The sequence below is a fragment of the Triturus cristatus genome, chromosome 3_2 (genome assembly GCF_964204655.1).
Source record: "Triturus cristatus chromosome 3_2, aTriCri1.1, whole genome shotgun sequence".
Lineage (NCBI taxonomy): Eukaryota > Metazoa > Chordata > Amphibia > Caudata > Salamandridae > Triturus > Triturus cristatus.
In genome coordinates this window covers 453,618,753-453,642,393 of record NC_140584.1, presented here as the reverse complement: position 1 = coordinate 453,642,393, position 23,641 = coordinate 453,618,753, and the positions used below count along the sequence as shown (strand labels likewise).

Sequence of the window (23,641 nt, the reverse complement as noted above, 5' to 3'; positions counted from 1 at the left end):
CTTCAATTGCACGCCTTTATTGACTTGACGATGATGTGTACATTCAAGTTGGAGTCACAGAACAAATGGAATTAACAAACGGATTTACCTCCTTCAGTGCTAGAGCCATGGCAGCACCCAAATATGGGAGGAGCTCCACAGGTGTAGACACAAAGATTTGTCGGAGAAACAAAAATTGGCCACTTGTAAGTAACCCTGGGAGAGGGTGTCTTGGCAGGCAAGTACGACAAAGACAAGGCCGGTCAACTTCATCCACACCAAAATTCATACAAATATCGAAGATGAGGAAAAACATGGCAGTTGCATGCTAGCATCACTCATGTCCTAAATTATCCACATGTGTTACAAAGAAAGTGACATATCTACTATATATAAATGCACAAACGAATACATGCACACAACACCAACACCTCCACTCCCCTTTCAGTAGAGTCTTTTTGAGTAAACAAGTAGCAGTTTTGAAAACTAAACTATAAGAGAATAGTATGAAAGAAGGTTGAGAATGAGTTGAAAAGGTCACTATAATTTCCCTTTGAAGACTGAACAGAGAAATGAGGATGTGGCTGCATTTGTTTCAAGCATAGGGACTCTGAAAAGTGTGGCCCAGACTTTTTGCAGCACTCATGATCAGTGATTTAATCGTGCATGTGTGTGTATGCATGTTTACTTACATGTAGAAATTGGGTTATTAGTTGTGCAGGATTTGAGGCCTGCACAAGTAATAGTTTCACAAGTGTCTCCTTACTGGGAACCAAGTACCTCATTGTAGCATTTGACTCTCTCAGTGTAGCGAAGCAGAGCAGTCCAAAGCCTACTCACAGGAGGTGGTGCGGGCTACCAATCTCCATTCATTGGCATGAAACAACACCAACACTTGCTTATTAAATCATAGTCCAGTCAGTGGTTTTTCTTTGAAAAAGGAAATGCACATTTATTGCACACACACAACTAAATACTACACATTAATTCACAAATATATACATCAGGTAGATGGTTAGATCTTCAATGACATTCTTGAATCACATTTGACCCCTCATTGGCTTGCCCCCAAAATCAAAATAGCCACCCACCTATACCAGATAGAACATCACAATATAAGGGGGTGTCATTTTAAATCAAGCAGCCCTATTGGCTTTGTCAGGGGGTCCCTGCGTCAATATATAAGACATGTCTATTGGCTTTGTTAAGGGGACATCAATGTATAATATAAGGGAAGCCTATTGGCTTTGTCAAGGGGTAACCACTTTGGTAGAAAAATAAACACATGTTAGGATTTAACATTAACCTCTTCGACGCTGATGACGGAACAGTTCCGTCATGCACGTCGGTTGGGCTGTGCTTATGACGGAACCGTTCCGTCATGGCCCCGCCCGCGCTCAGATCTTTCAGCACCGCGCGGGAATCCGCGCAGCGCTGAAGAGGTTAAAACCAATGGAACCCAAACGCACATTGAAAGACATTCATTGCTGTTAGATTTGGGGGTCTCTAGTTGGCAGAGGTAGGTACCTTTGACCAAATAGGGGCACTTGCGTCTAGTCAGGGTAAGGGGATACACTCCTAAAATAATCCCTGCTCACCCCCTTGGTAGCTTGGCACGAGCAGACAGGCTTATCTCTGACGCAGTGTATAAAGCATTTGTGAACATATACAGTAATACAGTGACAACACTACAGATGGACACCACACAGGTTGTATTATAAAAAATAAGTATCTTTATATAGGCTTAACACAAGACCACAAACGACAAAAATCCACAATACTGTACTTTAGAATGGTAGAAATAGCATAGTTCTCTTTAGATGGTAAAGAAATTGTTAGCCTGTAGTCTGCATAGTTAGTTCCAGGCTAATACATTTTAGAACGTGATGCCCTCGTTTTACTTTGTGCTTGTAGGAGACTACTCTTTTACTTCAGACTAACTAACAAGGTAGTTCGGCGCCTCTGGTACAATGTGATAAGGCCAGTGTTTTATTGTTTAAAAAGCTTCCATATTGAACTTAGTGAGAGGCACTTCACACCAGACTTATCATGAAAGCTTCTGTGAGCTGTGACTGAGATGCAACTCTTCAGGTCCCAACCTTGACCCTGAGAAGGAAGATAGCCACGCACACAGATGTGTGCCAGCCTGCACACTCAGACGGGTGCATTCGGTAATGGACTAATGCCTACTTCCTGACACATTATACCAAGGTATGGGATTAGACCATTCCAACAGGTCTGGCAGAAGTGTACTCCCTGTTAGTATAGAGGTATTAGTTATAGGTAGGAGTAACATTAGTAACAATTGGTTTAATTGAATTGTTTATCTTTTTCACCATTCGAATAATGCTTATAACAATGGTGTGCCTCATCTGCTTAATAATTGCAGCTCATGTTTTATTTGTAAGAATTAGATGTTGTTTTATGTTTATATTTTTTGTAACTGTTTTCAACAGTTGTACAACATTACAGCAACCCCTCACCTTTACCAAAAGTAGGGGCACATGCTTCGGCAGTTATATTTCATCATCAATTTGGTAAACAGCATCCAGACATTATTTGTGAACCTAGGATCAACAGTTAAGTACTTTACACCCCATCACTCCCGTTTCTGCTATCATTCTGCGATTTCCGCATCCTGCTCTCCGCAGGATCCTCCATCTCATGCTGCAAATGAAAGTCTTTCATGTCCATTTCATTCTACCCCCTTGTCCTGACCCACCAAATGAAAACCTGTGTCTTACTCCACACTCAGTCCTCACCAATATTGCAAATACACTCAACCATTGTTATCGGTCAGGCAGCCTGTTAGTCATCGACCTCAATACTATATATTTCTTGTCAGCCACTAATCCCAGTTCCATTACTTTCTGCATGTGTTTAGTGTGTTTAAGTGGGCCCCCAAGCCCAGTAAGCAGTGCCCAATCAATGGCTGTATTGTCATTCCGGTCAATTTCCCCAGTACTTCAACCACCTCCCTTCAAAAATCCCCCACTCCTTAGCATAGCCACCACATATGTAAGTAAGTCGCCGCTGTTACCCTTCATTTGGGAAATTGTTCCGGCTTGGAGGAGTCAATTCTATGCATCCATTGCCACGTTATAAAATCCCTATGAACACACTTTATAGTGCCTCAATTTTAAACTTGCATTACACGTAACCTTTCTGCAATTTCCCAAGATAGACACCCATTCATGCTCCCCTAGTTCCTCACCTATATGTCTCTCCCACTACAGCTTTAACATCACCATGTGGCAGCTGTGCATAGTGTCGACTATATATATAACTGTGTGATGAGTTTGCTCTCTCCCCCCATATCTGGCAGCCCCTGATTTAAGATGTGTCCTCCTGCTTCCTGAGGGAACCCCACCCAGGCTTTATGGTTAGCTGGTTCCAGACCAGTGCCCCCTCCACGTGTGACAGAAGTCCGCGCACCCAACCAACCTACCATCCTCATATAGTTCCCCCTTGCTCTGCGGGATATCTCCTTCGCCGCTGCGTCATAAAAACATGGGTAGCATGTTTCAAGGAACAAATTGCCATAAATAAACATATTCATGCCCTTCTCTTCAAGACACCTGCGCCCACATTCAGTAGGGTCTTAACTTGCATGGATAATGCTGTTTGGTAATGCTGTTCTTTTCTTCTGGGGAACTCGAGGCAGCGTTAATAATTTCCTCGGGTGGATAAGCTTTCCAGAACTTTGACCATAGGGTCAGTTCCTCCCTCCAGGAACCACAGTACCACTTGGTGTAGGTGGGCTGCCCAATATTAGGCCCTGAAGTTCAGTGGCTGCACTTCTCCCCATCCCACGGAAGCTTCAGGACCTCCAAACTAATCCGGGCCCTTCCAGGTTCCCAGTAGAACAACCGGAGCAACTCATCCAGCCTTTGAAAGGAGGCCTCTGGAATACGCATCGGTATGTGTTGTAGCACATACAGAAGCCTTGGCAACAATAATTTTCCTTACAGCTGTGCGCCCCATCAGAGACATCAGGAATCTCAGTTATCTAGACATTGAATATACCACTATCAGTACCGCTGTTGTACTTATATATTAATTGCCCCAGGCTGCTTGTGGTTTACAAGTTAGCTCCTATTCTTGTTACTGTTTTTATTACAGCGTCATTTAAACAGTAGCCTTTCTGATCTCACAGTCATTAATTTCCACCCTCTATACCAGCATTTTTAATCACTATTTTCCTACCAGATTTGTGCTACTGTATACCACAGATGGGATATTTGCAGGATGTCTGTTTGGGGATGGTGAAAAGAACCAACGAGAGGTGATCTTAAAAAGTTGTCTCTCTGTCTAGTTCTATTTTGACAGGTTCTTACATATAGAATGTATGGTGTCTTTTTGAGTGTTTGGATCTTTCTGTACTTCTTTGTGACGGTGCTGCAGATTAAAAAGGTATGTTGGATGGAGTGGAGCATTATTTGAGTGACATTTTGTTTCTAGAACAGTCATGCACGAATGTGAGGATTTGGGATGAGCTTTCACAGAATTGACTAACAGGTAACTAATACGTTGGTGTTGGAGAAATGTTATAGCCTAAAGGTAAAGTATTTTAATTATATTTCTGCTTGATTTAGCAATCCAGAGCCCAATTTAGAGTTTGTCAGACAGTGTAATCTGTTGCAAATTTGACAGATAGGTGGACCTTAACCTCTTCAGCGCTGCGCGGATTCCCGCGCAGTGCTGAAAGATCTGAGCGCGGGCGGGGCCATGACGGAACGGTTCCGTCATAAGCACAGCCCAACCGGCGTGCATGACGGAACCGTTCCGTCATCGGCATCGAAGAGGTTAAGTATTCCATTGACACAACCCCCTTGCCTATGTCAATGAAATACTTCTAACAAGAGCCCAACAGTAGGAGCCACTGGAGGAAGGACATTATACCACCCACCTTATTTACTTGTCTGTCACTGTGAGGAAAGACCTAGTGGTGAGGGAGAGGAAAAAGCAAAAATGACATCTACACCCTGGGCGACAATTTCCAGGGAGTAGGGGGATGTATGTTTCTGAAAAACAAAAACTTTGTAAAGGTAACAGCTGTTAAAAACATTTATATATGAGGCTTGGGAATCAAGAGTTGGACTGATGCAACATCTACCAACTTTTAGAAGATGTCCAGTCACCACCTAACTGTCAATGCTCCTTAAGACTCTAAGCCCGTCATTTTGGAAATCTCTGGTACAATATTGAGGCAACAATTGGCGAGAATCAGTGCAGAAGCATTTATTCTTGCATGTTATGGCACAAACTCCCACATTCTAACTCCCTCAGACTTTATAATGCCTTGGGTATTGGTAACTCACAAGGAAAGGTATTGGGCTGAACTTCATACAACTCAGAATTGAGGCCTAAGAGCCTAATAGATAGTGCCCTGAAAATTTAGTAAATGTGCAGTAATTGAATTACCACTTGTTAAACACGTTTTGCTTTTGAGAGTAAGACTGAGGTATATGATGATACTGCATTACATCCCAAAAAAACTGGGACCATTGCAGGATCAGACTTGGACAGAAGATAGCCCCAGGCATCAAATAAAATTGGCCCCTATTAGCAAAACAGATAGCTAAAAAAAATAGGCCCACCGTTGCAATTGTACAGATGTTTAACAAGGTGTGGTAGGCTGCATGCATTTATGTGTGTGGAAGGCAATGTTTGTGGTCATATCATGGAAATCAACTGTAAAAACAGGTCCAGCAGACCATAAAAAAGGCCCACAAATCTCCAAAAGCCAACCAACACACTGATCTATTAGACCAGTTCATCAGGCACTGCCTGATTGCCCTAAAGGGCAGTCCAACCGCGGACCATTGTCCTCCCAATTATTATATGCATAATCATAGACATCATTCCGAAGTTTGCATTGAAGAGACGTGATTTTTACAGTTCAGATATTTTATTGGCAATTTCAATAAATAAACAGTCAAGCCAACACGTGTCTTGCGACATCTAAAATGGATCATTGCTTGTTTTACAATGCTTAAAAAAAAAGTCGTAGGCATAAGCAACAGTAATTACAATGTAGTTACGAGAATGAAATAAAAACTATTATATGAGCCAAAGAGTAGAGAAAAACAAAGAAAAGACAAACAAACATTAAAAAAATACAAAAAAAAACATTAGATGAAAAACATGTTTCAGTACACGAGAAATCAAAACATTCAAATACTGAAAAGGGGTCTCATACATGTGCTAAATATCTATCATAACATGAAAGTAAAACCATTATGAATCCAATAATTTCATGAATTTCCAATTCTGTACATAGGTTTCCAAGACCAAATCTAAAGCAAAAATCAATCTCCACAGAAATCAAATGTTCCAAACAAAATATATTGGTGGACCCAAAATGAGGAATAATAATAATAAAGGAGAAACCAATCAAGGTAAAACTGGGCACAAATTCAGAAAAGGATTTACCCAAAGTAAAAAATAACTATAAGAAGAGAACCAATCACATTGGACTCGAATAATGAGAAGAAAGGTTTCCACATGTAAATAAAAATATGGTGCAAAATACAGTTTAGATTAACAAAATGTAAAAAAATAGAAAAAGAATATATGAAAAAAAATGTGTACAAGAAAATAGTTCATTTAATTTACAAGTTACAAACAGTTCTTCCAAATATAGGGCAATCTCAATACATAACGTTTTAAAACCATTGACCTAGGGATAGTCAAAGAAAGATACAGAGAGATACAAATGAGTATCACATCCATTATCCTTAAATTGGTTAATTAACCAGAATATCACATTTATTGTGTAAATTCCATAAAGGACAGAGATGCAGCCATGTTAATACTTTATTAATTTTTCTGTTGATATATTTTGCCACATTTTTGTACTTCCAAATTTTGTATTTTCCACATAATGTGCCTGATTGAACTAATTTCCAATAGAGTTTATTGCAATATCAGATATAAATCTTACACATTAAAGCCATATGTACCTTCTAATTCATAAGACAAATAGACTCTTTCTAAAGAGAACGTTAGACCAACCATCAGGTTGCTTTTACAGTATCATTTATTTTCCTGTTAATTATATTGAAACTCCCATTTCATACCGCAAGAACAACTTACAAAAACCTTTGTGCAAAAAAAAGGCAGAAAATGCTATTATAATGCACTGTGAAGTGCTGCAATATGAGGCCCTGTGTCAGGTAGAGTTGCGCTGATTTGAATTTGGTAGGAAGCACAGTTAGGCAGGGAGGAGTACACTCTGATGCCACCCAAAGGACCAGGACCTGGGGTGCACCTCATGGGGAACAGGAAACCAGGTAAATCCCAGCAGCAAGCTCAGGCAGGTCCAGGCAAGTCTGGTTGCAGCAAGCCAGCTAGGCAGATGCAGGGATGTCCCTGGAGCTTGTTCTGTCCCAGTAGCTGAAACTGACCCTTGGAGTCACTCAGCAAGCCTGTGATGATGGTAGGCAAGTCCAGTTTTCCATCTCAGGCAACAAGACAGTCCTCTGGTAGCAGGGAGCCCACTAGTAGCAGCAGGGCAGCTGACTGATGATAGGGCAGATATCTTTTTGTAATATCCACAAGACCAAGAGTGTACTGATGAGGGGCTCTGGAGGTCCAATATTTATACATGATATCAGCCTTTGATGTCGGTGAATTCCCTATACTACCCCAACCCTGGTTCAGGAAAGTTTTTCCCATCACCTGTCAAGGCTCCATGAAGTCTGGGGTGACAAAAGGCTGGTATCAGAGTCATGTGTGTATGCTGGATAAAGGTGATTTGAAATGTAAGGGGCATAGGGTATAGCTCCGACCCCAATCATCATGGCAGGATGGCCCATTCTGTCCACATCTAGTCCCCGTGTCACTGTCTGGGAGGAAAACACAAACCAAAACCGCAGATCCATTCACAGTCATGTGACCCAAGATACTGGCAAAGGCACAAATGGTTTGGATAAGAAATTGTGAGCTTTCTAAAAGTGACATTTTTAGAATTGTGACTTAAAATGCAGCAATAGCATTAAGGGGGAATTTAAATTACAATTCATTTGAGTCTAAACAGCATTTTTCAATTTGCTCCCAATCCAAAGGTATTACTTACTAAATGTAATAAGGTAACTCAGTGTTAGGCAATGGAAAGAGATAGGCCTTAGAGCAGTGAAAAACTACTTTAGTGAGTTTTTCACTACCAGGACACGTAAAACCTATGTACACATTTAATTACAAGATACCCTGCCCTATGGGCTTTTAGGGCCTACCTTAGGGGTGACTTATTGGTGCTAAAAAGGAACTTTTAGGCCTGGAAAAAATGTTTATCTTGCTAGGTCGAAATGCACTACATGCTGCAGCGGCAGGCCTGAGACATGTTTTAAAAGGCTACTACTTCAGTGTGTGGCACAAAGAGTACTGCATGCCCACTAGTAGCATTTAATTTACAGGTCTGCAACTTTTTCATTAAAATGTCCAACACCGGAGATGCTGTTGTCGTCAACGGCCAAGCTATGGCTGACCTTACAGGTCTTAATGAAGACGAGTTAGGTGTTATACACGGCCCACCAAATTTAAGGAGAGCCATCACTCTAAAACTTACAAAACATGGTCTGATACTAAGAGGTGGCAGAGTAGTTTTTGTGATAGAGGCAACTGAATCTCACCAGACAGGGGTATTCTATTCATGGATAGTATTGCCAGAATCAAATCCAGTAACCCATATGTTTCACTTCTACAAAGAAGATGAACCACCAGAGGAATATATTACTTTCGAGGATATTGAAATTCCACTCATATACCAGGAGCATGAGCTCTGGTTTAAAGGCGCCCTAAAACATTACAATCACATTACCAGGCTCGGTCCACTAGGTAGACCAGGAGCAACATGGCCAATTTTAGCTGGCTACACACCTCATCCTGACATTGAAACTATGTCAGACTTAGATTTACTTGCTCAACTCAAGGAGTTGATCAAGATATATGGACAATTGTTTCAATATGTCATGCGGGCTTTCACAGTCCAACAACCATTAACAATTCCAAATCCAGCCCCTTATCATGGGAATACACTATAAATTACACTATAAATTACTCCACAGACTTTACATTCAGTCATGGGTAAATTACCCGCAAAATGCGAACAAATTCCATTCTGGTTAGCTCAGAAAATTACTCAGATCGAAGCAGTATTTCCTAATACTACCCCTTTTGAAAAACACAGAATTTTAACAATTTGTTTACCAATGGGGATCACACCACATCTGGAAGACTGCACCTCTTGGGGCACAGTCTTTGCTGCAATCTACACAAAAACACATGGTGTTCCGTCAATGGCGGTAATACCTGATGTCCTGAAACAGATTCAAAACGAATACGGGGCAGAGCCTGCTCTGAATTTAGGTATGAAGTTACTTAAAAATGTTGCCCAGGTGTCCGCAATAATATTATCTAATATTAAAGGAGAAGCAGCATCAGTGGCGATCCGCCAGAAACTAAGGGAATTTAATGTAACAGAACAACCTCAAGAACTAGCCAGAATTGAAAAATCCTATGAGGAATTTGGCAGAGACAGTCTGGGAGGGAAACCAGTAAAACCACAACTGTCCTGATAAGGCCTTTCCTAAAAACACTCCTACCACTTCTAAAAAGAAGTGGGAAAATAGTAAACAGAATTCCAAAGAGAAGCAATCTCATTCCCGAGGCAGGTCTCCTCCCCAGAAGGAGTCCTCTGAAAGGAGATACAACCTCAGGAATAGGGATAATTTGAGAAAACCTGAGAGATATCACAATAATGATACACGTTCCTCTCGTACCTTTCAGATATTGTCACAGATATCCGAAAGAAGAGGACGGTGAGAAAACAAGGAAGAATGCATGAAGTTCAAAGATGATCAACACGTTCAGAAAAATAAAGCAAAACCTCAATTCTCCAAGAAAAAGGTAGCAGGTCTGAAGATCAGACATGCAGAGAATACTGAGAACTCAACTACAGAACAGAGAATGGGCCCAGACCATGCTGAACAGTGCAGCAGAAGTTGCAATAGCTCGCCAGAACCTGAAGGAATTTCTGGAGACAGTGGACTTGAGTGAAGACAAACAAGTTGAGACTGTAGACACCAGGGTTAGTTCTCCACATAGGTTATATGAAATAACACTCCCAATGGAGGGAGACATACCAACAAAAAGTGAAAGCACTCTTTTGGGAGCATCTTTCAAAGGGTTATGATATACTTCTAGCAGAACAGGGCTGGCCACCAGAGTTTGTCAGGGAGTGCCCACATGGCGAGGCCATCATTATGCCTGCCTTCTCCAACCATGTTCCAGTCCATTTAAAATATACATTAGCCAGGAAATGGGCAGTAGCCCAAGCCCCAGCACTGTATACAAATCATGTAGGATTGGATGAGGACTCACCTCACTATAAAATCCAGTTAACAAATCAACCGACTGCACAAAGGCAGTACCCAGTTAAGCAAGAAGCTAAAAAACAGGTCAGGGAGATTTTAGATCAACTTGAATATCAGGGGGTGATTGAAACATGCACCTCGTCAATGAACAATCCTTTGTTTCCTGTCTCCAAACCAGACGATACATATAGTCTAGTTTTGGATTACAGACACTTAAATTCTTGTTGCAAAACATTTGCAGTGCAAAATGCACACAGAAAAGCATTAATGAATAACATTGTGCGTAAAAAATATAAAACCACATTAGACATTCCAAATGGTTTCTTTTGTCAAAATATTGCACAAGAAAGCAGATATTTGACCGCCTTCTCAATAATGGGGACGCAGGGTCAATTTATTCGACTGCCCCAGGGATTCAAAAACAGCCCGGGGTTATTCTCAGCAAGGGTAACAGAGTTACTACAAACTTATGATGACAAGGCATTGTCGTATGTCGATGACATATATATAACAGACGATGACCTGGATAGGCACTTGAACAGGGTGAGCACCATAATATTGGGCTTCGCCTCAGAGGGTTACAAATTCAACTTTTAGAAGTCAAGAATTGCCCACGTCCACGTCCTTTTGCTAGGATATGAACTATCAAGTGAAGGCAAAAGCCTGGCAGACAACTTTTTAGAAAAGTGTGAGCTGCTCCAACCTCCAAAAACAATAAAGAATCTACAGTCGATTCTAGGTTTCCTGTATTTTGGAAGAACTTACATTTTAAATTACACAGAAAGGGTTAAATCACTATATGAATTAATCAAACCCGATTTTAAAATCACACATTGGACACAAAAACACATAGAAAGTTTGCGTTCACTCCAAATATGTTAGCAACGAAACACTTGCAAACACGGGTAAACGTACGCAACTTAGTGATCCAAATAATTCTGGGTTAGTGCTGATTCACCTACTTAACTTTTAACGAAGGTGAAAAAGTACTCATTGCATACAAACCACACTTGCAGTTCAAACCGCTGTAGCAAAAGAGAGAGCCTTAGCACAGGGGAAAAGCATTATGATAGTGACTCTTGTACCAACCCTGGAGGCAGTGACAAAGGCTAGCATTCCAAGTGCAATAGCTTTACATCCGAGATGGATACAATGGGTTCATTCTCTTGCTGCAACTGATGTTGAATACGTTTTTGATCCATATTTGAAAACACAAGCATTCCTGCAATATGCACACGAATGTCCTCTGCCTACTGAAATTCTCCCTCTTGACCAGTACAAATTCATAATTTATACTGACGGATCTGCACAACCCGCTACAGGGAGTAAAGAAGCTTACAGTACAGCGTGTGCTATCGTTAAAGGTTGCATGCGAGATGGCAAATTCAGACCAATGGTCACAAAAACCCAATCTCTTGGGGATAGTACAGCTCAGCGAGCTGAACTACAAGCATTTAAGATGGCACTTGAAAATACAGATTGCGAATTCCCCACACTAATAGTGTGCCATTCTTTTTACTGTGTTCAATCTTACAATGAATATTTACAGAATTGGATTCAACATGGTTTCAAGGATGCAAAAGGTGGCACATTTAAGCACAAATTGCTCTGGGAACAAGTAGTTCAGTTGCAAAAACGGACTACAAAACACTCACGTGATACACACTCTGAGTCCCCAACGTGATGGCGTTCACATTGAAGGGAATTCATTGGCTGATGAAGCCACGAAAGGGGCTGTGCAAACAGCTTGCATAGCTGCAATCACTCGTTCAAAAACTAAAATAGACAGAAAAATAATGCTGGCTGTCAATGCAGCAAGCAAAGGCAGCAGTGCGGCATTACATAAAAAGTTTCCACTCAAATACTCATATATAATTGATGTGAACAATGTTCCGTTTGCTCGAATCCCTGGAGTGGGGGATAGGGTAATACTAAACATGGAACATAGACTAGGGCTAATCCTAGCAGCACATGAAGGGCTCGCCTCTGCCCATGCAGGTGTTTCCGCTACAATATTGTTATTAAAACAGACATACTGGTGGCCAGGTATTAGGAAACAGACCAGGAATTATGTTCTGGACTGCGAAATATGCCAAAAGATGAAAGTCTCTACTGTGAAATGTCCTGCGCAGACGCCCCTGTTAATTTCAGATAAACCATTAGCTTGTGTTTACCTGGACCACTGCGGTCCCTTACAAAGGGATGGGAACTATAAATATATCATGGTCGCAGTGGATTCGTGCTCTAGGTTCCTATGGATGTGGCCTCAGTGCTCGGCTGATGCTCGAACTGTTATAAAAGATTTGTGAGTCTTTATCGGCACATATGCAATAGGCACACTACATTCTGACCAGGGTCCTGCATTTAGCTCTAGGGCTTACGGAGAAGCCATGGCCAGTCTGGGTGTAGCATTGCGGTATTCTTCTCCATTCCATCCTGAGGGAAATTCTGCTGTGGAAAGAAAAAAACGGGACATAAATCAATCTATAACAGCTAGGGTATTAGGTTCGGGTGATGGGTGGTTCAAACATCTATATGGGGTCCAGCGAACACTAAACAACTTGCCAAGAAGTTCTCTAGGGGGTGTCACTCCATATGAGGTCCTGTTTGGGACTAGAATGTTGGTTCCGGACTTAGATATGAAAGGCACATTGGTAGAAAACAAACAATTTGATATCAAAGATCATTTGGCTGTTTTACAGGACTTATATAACTTCAGAAAACAACAAAGCAACGTGGTCCTGAAGCCAACCACCACTAAGAAAAATCTGTCCGTCCCAGCAAGGCCTGTCTGGATCCCAAAGCTTGGGGATCTAGTCAGAGAAAAGATCGCGGATGAGATGGAATTTGGGCCTTCGTACAGACAACCAGTACCTGTCCTAGCAATCCACGGATGAAGAACAGTACTTTTGCCGCCCCTTGCTGGTAAAAATGAGAAAAGATGTGTGTCCATCGACCTGATCAAACCACACTATGTGGCCGATACTGAATAGTAGGCCAAGTGGACTCCGCCAATTTAGCAGACGTACTCCTCTAGATACAATCCAAGAGGCTCAAACGGAGAGACTCATCACTGTTGAAGATTCGACAGTAAGAAATAGAGGACTAAGCAACAATGCTATGGACCTTGTACCTCTTGAGACCCAAATAACAGTTCGTCCAGATATACCTGTCTACCACGAAGTACCAAGTGATCAACTGGTTCCAGCAATTTCCTCAACTACGGATGCAATTCCAACCAGTGACAGAACTGCTTCTGGCTATTTCATGAACTTTGATACGTTTACTGAGGATCCCAGCGAGCCTGAAACGACGCTAATACAAAGAACTTTCAAAGAACAAGCAACATACTTTTTTCATCTACTGGAAAAGACTTATCTGGTTTCACCATGGATTGAACTATGGATTGTTTTGGGAATATTCTTCTTTCTACTTTGGTTAGCTCTGGGAATAACTCTGGGTATGCTGATTAATGGAAGATATACTAAAATGGTGACAGCAAGTACAAGAGTGAACTTACTTCTCCAGCCACACAAATCATCCCATCGTGAAGCAAGAGACTTGTCAGCAGTGAACATCACAGCAATTCCTATACCTGATGGTATATTTTGGGGCAAAACCAAATATGAAATTTTTGGCCCGTCTGAGCTTTTGAAGATTCCACATTTATTTAAAATGTCATTAAGTGACTTTATTACCTCCAGTACCTTTTCTGATGATTGGGACTTCGAGACTGTTAATAATATCATGTCTGATCTAGAGATGTCAATTGCATTCACTAATAATGAATATTTACAAGGTTCATCAGACTATGAACAAATGTATTGCTCTGACCACTATGGTCATCATTTACTGCATAAATCTGCAATGCCCAGAAATGTATTTATGTATAATCAATGGGAACATTGTCCGACGCCACCAAAGGGTAGCTCAAAATAATTTGCAATGAAATGTCCATATTTTTCAGGGTTCAATGTGTCAAATGCAGAACCATTTTACTTTATAAATGTCAACAAGACAGGAATGAAAAATATGTTAACAAATACCAAACAGATTTATTCTGCAGCCTTTATTGCCCAACTGTCTAGACAGGGTTACGACTTTTGGAAAGACAATATTGAGACAAAACTGTCTGGGGTACTATTGATTGGCAAGTACAGGGAATAGAAGCTTTGTTTAGAGCCTGTATCATCCCTGAGCAAATTATGTTTTTGAACGACACTGTCCAACAAACATCATACCTTGGACTAGCCAAGATAAAAGACATGAACACACTGTCTATACCTGCACCTACAAGTGAAATCACTACAAAGGGGGAGGTCGATGTACATACTATTTTGCATCACAACAGATCAGATCCTGAATGGGAAAAATGGTTTCTCTGGCCTTTAGACACAAACAACTGTCAAGATAGATTCCTGAATAAAACACAAGGTTTTACCTTTCATAGGCCAGACCCACGTTATGTCCAAAGACAGCATCTGGGGGTAGTAACAACTTACAGTGTAGGGAAACTTTGCCTTGAATGGCTACAGAAAGCTACACTAGAGGATGTAAAACAACACTTAACTTTACTTCAAGAAGACGCAGACCATAGGGAATTCTTGTTAGGACCAAGAAAACCGAGTCAAAAACCTTTCATATATGCCGGTATCTATGCTGCTTATAATGAAGCATGGAAGGTCACCCAAGCAGAGACTGCAGAACGAATACGAGAAATGGATCGTATTAATTTAGAGAAATCTCTCTCTGTAGTAGACAATAGGTTAACAACTCTGTCGTCCAGGATATATTCTTTGGACAGCATTGTATCCTCTGTGATAGACATCATGGAACAAGACTTGGTCATGTTGCAACATGGTCAGTCTCAGTTACGTTCTATCATGCTATTAGGCTGGACGCTCCAAAACCTGCGTTCTGGCTGTGTGCCTTGGAGTTTAATCAATACTACGTCACTGTTTGCGGAATTCAATCTCACTGACAGACAGAGCAAACTGGCGCAAAGGGGAGCAGACTATATAGTGCTGAGCATTGAAAGACTGGAGAAATTACCATTCACAGTGGAAGAAAAACCAGCTACTGAGTGGATCATACATGGTAAGATTACTCTGCCTGTTACAACTTTCCATTTTCAGTATTGCCTAAAAAATATACCACCAGGCAAATATGAAAGGTTGGGTAAAGAATACATCAAGACATCCTGGGATTTACCTTACACACACAGATGTTGGAGTGGGGGACGTGAAGTGTTTCTTAGCGGTGAAAACTGTGAACATGCACAAAGCGGTTCTCTCCTTTGTCAGGGTATTAACTTACACGGGGCCTGTGATGTTCCACTACAAACGTATCCTGCCACCTGCATGGTTCACCGGCAGCAGTGATTAATCCAATCTTTGGTCAACTTTCAAACAGGAATTACATTATGTTGAATGATCACAGCTGCTGTGGCATGCTGCCAGGTATCCAATATCTGTAACGGTTACTTCCAGGGTCACTTGCTGTATGCAAGTCTTGTTTTCCCAAATAGACCTAGTCAGGGAGCCGCCTTTATGGCCTTCATTGAACATCTCTTCTATACGAGTTGATACTTTAAGCAGAATGAAAGCCATTCTTTTACAAAAAACTGTGCCTTTGACCTCTGCCAAGGAAACCTATGCTCTCCAAGTCGCAAGGACTTCTGCGGAGATATGTACCCTTTTGTATACAAACTGCCCTGTGCATTTCTCAGAAATGTTAGGTAGAATCTTAAACATGTCTGATACGAGCGGTATTGTACATGTATTTAAGACCGTGTGTGCAGGACTGTTAGCACCTTTTCAAGCAGTCCTCAGAATTTTTCCAAACTTCGTGCACTCTGTGTTTGGCGGACTGCCGCTCCTTTTAGCACTTGTTGCAGGGATACTATTTTTGCTCCTACTGCTACAATATGGCAAGCCAAATCACCAGCGATACCCAGTTCACCATGGAAAGAACTCTATTGGAGATCAGGTGTCGTGAGCGCATCGTCCACATTCTGGGTTTACCTCGTCTACGAGAAATAAACACCACTTGGTTTCTGTCATTCAGACCAATTTGGCAAGATTGCATCTTACCTGTTCTACACTGCCTGCTATGCGGTGAAGAATGCGTGCTGGACATTTGTCTGACACTCCCATCAGTCATGCCTACGGATATCGATTCTCTGCTGGACCCGATAACGTTGCCCATGCGATGTGTTGTCCCCAGCAGTTACCAATCCTGATGGCGCCATTCATCGAGATCTCACAGACGCAACATGCTACTGCTGAGGTACGAGAGGAAACACCAGGCGTGCAGGTATCATCCAATCCGAACATTGCTGATGCTTCCCATGCTGAAGGCGATAGTTCGCATCTCTGTCTTCTACACGAGGTATTCCAAGTCTCACCCACAATGGTAGACGACTTGTTGTCTACAGGATTAGAAAATGTTATGTTTTCTCCCATCCCCATACACTGACTTTTGATTCAAGCACACAGTGTTCCGGAGAGACTCTGAATTTGGCCTTCATTCTTTTCAAGACAAGGGACTAACTTTGGAACTTTTTTCCTATGATTAATTTTTTTTTTCAAATTTGTATTTTTTTTCTCATTTTTGGCAAAGTAATCTGCTTATAGTAGAACTATCCATAGAGAACAGAATTCTTTGATAACACTTCTCGGGACAGTATGCCACCTTGTCATGAATAACAATTTGATTTGTGTAACCTGATATGAAATGGTTTCGTCCCCTTTTTCTTCTGTATTTACTAGCCATTTTCATCACATGTATACATTTTGTTCATTCGTTTAGCATTCCAATGTGATCCGATGCTCAGAATGAAACATTTCCGTTTATATGTATAACACTTTTTATGCATAGCAATGGTTTTGTAATGTATTTTTAGGACACATGTTTTTAGCTTATTTTAGCAAACCCATGCGATCCTCTGTTTTAAGATGTGTTTAGACGTTTAGGATTTAGTAACGTCGTTCATACGAAACTGGAGTGGGTGTTGTGTGTAGATTTAGATTCCGTTTATCGGTATCCTGATTTATGCCCTTATATAGGTAAAATTCACATTGCCCTAATTTGGACATAGAAATCCAGCCCTTATTTAGACATTGTTCGTACAAACCAAATAGAGGCATGGCCACCAACATCCGTCCATCCACGTCACAACGATTTCTTGGAAAACCAGACCCTTAAGCCTTTAGGAATTTTGATTTCTCCAAGACCTCATTAAGTATGCATGAACATCTATTCATTAGGGGTTCATTCATGATGTTCCTCTGCCCGACTTTTATGTCAATACTGGCATTCCTAGACACCTTCAAGGTATAAATATACCAGCACTTGCCTTGGCAAATTGCGGTTCCCGGAGGATTCGATCCAACCCAGACTACGCGGTTGCCACGGCAAGTTCGGAAGGAGATCGAGTTCCAGCCTGATGCACTGACCTGACGCTGCCATCCTCCTTGCAGAGAATCCAGCTCCAGTGCTCTCTGACTTCCCTTGCGGGGGTTAGACTATCGAGTCCAGAAAAGAGATTCCAACCTCTCTCATTCTAAGGTATGGAGCTGACTAGAAATTAGAGAAACTTTTGGCAACTCTTGTCTAAACTAAAATATAGCTAGCTATACTTTAGAAATGGCACCTACTTCAAACCTCGTACTGCACTTAGGTTAGGTACACTGGGGTAGAACAATTTAGAAGCATCAGATGATTAGCACATTTTAGCATATGTTATTTATGTATGTATTTTGATAAATATATGTCATAGCTACAAACCATGCTATTGCAGTATTATTTTATCTTACTGCTAACCTCGTACATATTGTACTTCGCAGCCTGTCTTACGATTGTAGCAATTCATATCTCTTGCATGAGAAATAAGACTGTTCAATAAACCCTTTTATTGAAACGCCCGTCTCTCTATTTCTGTGCAACTCTGTAGAAACGAAGCATGCACGATTGACTGAGTGAAACTGTTATCTATTGTTTCCACAATTCTGAGACTGTTCCGATTCTAAAGGGAAACAAAGCTATCATGTTTATGCGGTTGTCAGAGACTAATCCCTTCTAGTATATTGGAGAAGTTTCTAGGGACTTCTGAATTAGCTGGCACACACAAGTAATTAAGTTTAATATACTCGATAGAGTCATACTGACCTTAGTCCTATGTCAGATCTATAGTGTATGGTATTCCAATGCGCAGAGCCTATCAGGGATATGGAACTACACTACAGAACTCTTCCAAATGTCATGAGGCTGTATGGAAAGTAGTTCTTAAACCTAGACCTGATGCACAGGGATCATAAACTCTAGTTGTGGGAAGTTCAGGGTTGTAACTCAGTATGTATGATTGAGGGGTGTGAAACTCAAATTTCCTATCTAAAAAATCAGTGGGCTTCAGGGTGGAGGGGTGAGATGTCCAAGGTTCCGGATGAACTGTTTCCACGAGGAACAGGATCACCACTGATTTGCAATAGGTGGTCCTCTGTCTAGAGTGGCACAGTGGGCAGAAACCGATAGCTGGAATGCTGCCCCGAACAATTGACACTGGATAGACTATTTGCAAGCATTGATACCATTATCTTTTGGGTGTTTTATTGTCAGTGGTATGTATAGAAACCTGAAACTGGCGCAAATTCTAAAAATGAATAAATCTGCATCCATTTAAGGAGTACTTCTAAGGGTGCAGATTTGCTCCTTTTTTGATAAACCGGTTACTCTATATATGTAAGATCCTGAACTAAAAATAAACACGTTAACATCTCTTAGCAAAATGAGAACAACATGAAAAATCGAAACAAATATAGAAGGCCTGTCTCAGAGTCCCAAGACCAAACTAACAATTCAAGAATGCACCTCAGAAGTTTCACACCCCAGAACATCCCCAGTAATGCTATGCCCCTGCCCGACCCACATGGGCCTGGAAATTATTCCTGGGAACTCATGACTATGGTCATGAACAACACAGTCCATGCCCTAGGATAACTTATTTTAAATGTATTTTCACTGCATGCATTAATCGTCTCTGCCATAAGAAGTCTTGATGGTAGAGTTTTCAAATCAGTGCATGTGTCAGGGCTCCATGTTTTGAGCCCTCGTCCTTTGCAAATCACAAATTGAAGAGGATGTGCAGGAAAAATGAATAGGATGAGACGATCCAGAGCTAAGCAATGCATGTGGCATGACTCTAGAATCTGTGTACAAGGCGAGTCATGGAAATGTTTGGCCTGTATATTTTGTAATGCAAGAAATCAGGTTATCGGCTGAAGGGGGTGGAAGCTCCACTTAGGCAACAACCACACACCTTGTCAGGGTGAACCGCAAAAAGTTACTAAATTAACCTGTGCTTAACTCACTGGTAGCTTGGCACAAAACAGTCAGGCTTAACTTAGAAGGCAATGCGTAAAGTATTTCGGAAGCAGATGAAAAGTAATAAAGTGAAAACACAGTGGAAAAATTTAGTAAAATAGAGTACTAATGATAACAGAATAACAAAAGTCCAAACAGTAGAACCAGAAAAATGGAATTTCAAGATTTTAGGCTAGAAATAGCTCTTAGAAGCACAAAGCACGCACTGTGGTTATCTGGTCGCACTGGATCGGGACAAAGTCACAAGTTCAGACCGACTGCGATGGTGGCCCTGGTTTTTCACACTGAGAATTGTACCCTATGTCTTTGATACGAGGCATTGCATCATGCGGTGTCAGTTCCGATGAGGATCTGCAAGGGCTGCGATGCAAGGTCCTGTGTCGAGTTGCGTTTCGGTCCTGGGTCACACTGCATAAATGCTAATAAAGCCACAGATCAGGATCTGTGAAGTGCTGCAATATGAAGTCCTGTGTCAGGTAGAGTTGCGCTGATTTGAATTTGGTAGGAAGCACAGTTAGGCAGGGAGGAGTACACTCTGATGCCAACCAAAGAACCAGGACCTGGGGTGCAACTCATGGGGAACAGGAAACCAGGAAAAGACCAGCAGCAAGCTCAGGCAGGTCCAGGCAAGTCTGGTTGCAGCAAGTCAGCTAGGCAGATGCAGGGATGTCCCTGGAGCTTGTTCTGTCCCAGTAGCTGAAATTAACCCTTGGAGTCACTCAGCAAACCTGTGATGAAGGTAAGCAAGTCCAGTTTTCCATCTCAGGCAACAAGACAGTCCTCTAGTAGCAGGGGAGCCCACTAGTAAACAGCAGGGCAGCTGACTGATGATAGGGCAGATCTCTTTTTGTAATGTCCACAAGACCAAGAGTGTACTGATGAGGGGCCCTGGAGGTCCAATATTTATACATGATATCAGCCTTTGATGTCGGTGAATTCCCTATACTACCCCAACCCTGGTTCAGGAAAGTTTTTCCCATCACCTGTCAAGGCTCCAAGAAGTCTGGGGTGACAAAAGGCTGGTATCAGAGTCCTGTGTGTGTGCTGGATAAAAGTGATTTGAAATGTAAGGGGCATATGGCATATTTCCGACCCCAATCATCAAGGCAGGATGGCCCATTCTGTCCACATCTAGTCTCTGTGTCACTGTCTGGGAGGAATACACAAACCAAAACAGCAGAGCCATTCACAGTCATGTGACCCAAGATACTGGCAAAGGCACAAATGGTTTGGACAAGAAATTGTGAGCTTTCTAAAAGTGACATTTTTATTATTGTGACTTAAAATGCAGCAGTAGCATTAAGGGGGGGATTTAAATTACAATTAGTTTGAGTCTAAACAGTATTTTTCAATTTGCTCCCAATCCAAAGTTAATACTTACTAAAAATATTAAGGTAACTCAGTGTTAGGCAATGGAAAGAGATAGGCCTTAGAGCAGTGAAAAACTACTTTAGTGAGTTTTTCACTACCAGGACACGTAAAACCTATGTACACATTTAATTACAAGATACCCTGCCCTATGGGCTTTTAGGGCCTACCTTAGGGGTGACTTATTGGTACTAAAAAGGAACTTTTAGACCTGGAAAAAAACTTTTATTTTGCTAGGTCGAAATGGCTGTTTAAAACTGCACTACAGGCTGCAGTGGCTGGCCTGAGACATGTTTTAAAAGGCTACTACTTCAGTGTGTGGCAGAAAGAGTACTGCATGCCCACTAGTAGCATTTAATTTACAGCTCATCAGGACATGTAGTGCCCTTTACTATGGACCTACAAGTAAATTTAATGTGGCAATTATGTGCAGGCTAATTTGACCATATTTTAAGGGGAGAGAGCACAGCACTTTACCACTGGTTACCAGTGGTTAAATGTGCAGAGTCCTAATGCCAAAGAAATCAAATTCAGCAAAATGGAGGGGGAACGGTAAAATGTTTATTGGACTATCACACCACAGATGTCAGTCTACGTGCAACAAATATAATGCCAACATATGATACAATCTAAACAACATTCTATATTGTGTATTTCTTTAAAATGCAGAAGAGATATACTTTAGTATTTCAGATTATATCACTGTATAGACAGACATTTATTAAAAGCAATAGTTTTTAGAAACATTAATAGCTTGCCCAATAGTGAAATATGAGGAATCAGTAGTCATGCAAACCCTAAAAAAGGCCTAGATTTTTCGATGAAGCAACATTATAGTCTACTATATCCAACATAACCGGGGGTGGGTTGGGGGGAGCGGTTGTATAACATACATCCTGACCTCAAGTGCACTTTTATGTGATTATAAACAAAAAGGAGGCTCTGTAAAATAAAATAATTGCATAGAATCACACAATTTGGACACACTGGGAAGGCAGTATTGATTCCAGGCTATTTAGTTTCACATTTTGAAATCCAGCCACCAGATGGGTATCTCTGTCTTGTCAACATAAAAGGTCACTGTTTAGTTTTTTAATTGTTTACTCACAGAACAGACACAGAGTTAGAAGATTTTACCCAGGACCCCCAGACCCAACTGCCAACTACCAAGCCAAGAAGGTATTTATTCATGGGTGTGTTATCGCCCCGCCCCTCCTTCCCCCTGCTATGAAGCTACAAACTTGGCAAAGTTTACCATTCCAGTTATTACTGTCTACAGTAAAGTTCACAATCTGTGAGACAAAATTCCAGGGGCGGCTCCTCCATGTGGGCGGAGGATAGTCACCCCACTGCTTTCTCGCTGGGCGAGAATCAGAAACATAAAATGGTGTTATAAATACCATTTTATGTTTCTGCTTTTCGCACTGTGAAAAAACTGAATGCTTGGTTGGGGGCGGGCGGTCCTGCTCTAGGGCATGGAAGGAGTGGCTTGCCCACTGTTGTGAGCGCTGACTGTTTGGTCGGCCCTAGCCAAACCAGTCATGCACCTTTTCTCCATGTAGGCCGCATGCTGCCTACATGGAGAAAATGGTCTCCCCATAGACGCCTGTGTGGTCAGCGTACCAACCAATCACAACACTGCCATTGCAGCATTGTGATTGGCTGAGGGGAGGAAGGCTGCCTGCTTCCTGTTCCTGCGGAGGCAGGAAAGCAGGAGCAGACCCAGCAGTGAAGATGTTCGACCCGGGAAAGGTACGTTTTATCTTTTTATTTTATATTATTTAAACATGGCAGCCGTGACTGCAAAATCCGACAGGTTAAACCTGTTGGAATAAATTTATCAGGGTAAAAAGGCCCAGTAAATTGCAGGGCATGTTGAATTTGCTGCTTTAAGCACCAATAGCTGCGTTTTATATCCTGTTTGGACATCATTCATAACAGGTGATAGTTATCATTTCCAATCCATTCAGAACTCCGAATTGTTATATTTGATCAGGTTCGATAAATATCACATCCCACACTGGAGTACTCGTGATAGAGATGCTTGTGGGAAATATGCATGAACAAATGTAGCCTTGAAGGTGTACTGGAAGTCTACGATGATAGGAGATTTCTTGATGTACTATTGGGGATGTTTCTGGTTTACCTAAACGTCAGAAAACTATTCCAAAAGTAAGAACAAACTTATGGGACAAGAGTTCCCAGTTTATTCTTTTTTTACCAAGGCTTTGTAACCAGAACGCACACTCTTAAATCACAAAAATCACGCTGCACACCCAGTCTGCAGTCTGTTTAGAACATGAAAAAACATATAAAAAGAAACAGCATGCAACTAAAAGCAAAACAAAAGACATATAAAGTACAACAAGACATCTAAATCAAATACAGCTAAACCGTCTACAAGGTAGCCTTTTTAGGTCTCGCCTGAGCCAGCGCATGCGCTGTCTCAAGCAAGACATTTAGTAAGCGGGTTTTGGAAGTGCTACCCAGAGGCAGCCGGCCACCAGCTTGCTGTTACGCGCACAAGCAAACGCGAC

At 41.5% G+C, this 23,641-nt stretch overlaps 1 protein-coding gene across 2 annotated transcripts in view; it reads right to left on the bottom strand.

Moving 5' to 3' along the window:
- ABCC8 (ATP binding cassette subfamily C member 8) overlaps nt 1-23,641 on the bottom strand; it is a 1,425,084-nt gene that overhangs the window by 707,150 nt on the left and 694,293 nt on the right. The gene's annotated exons all lie outside the window — the stretch shown is intronic.